The 822-nt window shown below is 35.4% G+C and overlaps 1 non-coding gene across 1 annotated transcript; it reads left to right on the top strand.

Annotated features, from left to right (window-relative positions):
* The first annotated feature begins 747 nt into the window (after window positions 1-747).
* On the top strand, window positions 748-822 carry Smp_tRNA_00629_Pseudo_TTG.1.1. The gene has a single exon. It is a non-coding gene (tRNA).

Raw genomic sequence — 822 nt, 5'->3', positions numbered from 1 at the left:
TGTTGTTCAATTTGCAACCTAGTTACTAGTCTAACTCAAGCAACATCCTCTGAACTGGGTAGACTACCAGAGAAGAATTCTATACTCATCCCCACCCCATCATCACTCCACCCGTTCACATTCTCTAAATATTATTGTTATTATCATTATAACGTTGGAGATTAAGAATTCGATTACGTAACGAATGATTTCCTTATTCATTGGATTAATGAATGATCATTGTTGACATTTCATCAGATCTAATTATATACAGAAGAAATTTGTTAGAAAATAGAAATATTGGTAATCAGCTTATTGCATTGTGTATTGGTGAATGTGAATTCTGTTGAGATTCCCTCATGGGATAGATGCTGATGATGGTGTGTGATGATGATGACTTTTTGTGATTGTATTGAAGACTTAAATGTGTTCCACTTGTGTGTCTTCGGTTAATGTGTATGCAGAGCTTACTAGTTATGTTGAGATGGAATTCAGAATGAATATCCACTTGTCATTGATCTCAATATTTTCATTCCCATGTGACTAGTCAATAGTGTCATAATCTGCTTAAAGTTCTTTATATTTGATATATATGTGGAAGTTTTTCTTCGAGAATCTGATTTTAATAATTTAAACCCGTGTACATAGATATTTTTTCATCATTAATCAGTTAACTTAGTATTGTTTGTTTGGATCTTCCCATTGATGTTTTTAGGTCTGCAACTGGTCAGTCTCTAACTGGCATATGTGTATACTGTGGCTATCAGGACTCAGTGGCCGAGTGGATAACGCGATAGCGTTTGAAGCGAAAGGTGCTGGGTTCGAGTCCCCAAGTGAACGTCA

Source organism: Schistosoma mansoni, chromosome W (genome assembly GCF_000237925.1).
Source record: "Schistosoma mansoni strain Puerto Rico chromosome W, complete genome".
In the NCBI taxonomy this organism is placed as follows: Eukaryota; Metazoa; Platyhelminthes; class Trematoda; order Strigeidida; family Schistosomatidae; genus Schistosoma; species Schistosoma mansoni.
This window is presented reverse-complemented; position numbering and strand designations above follow the sequence as displayed.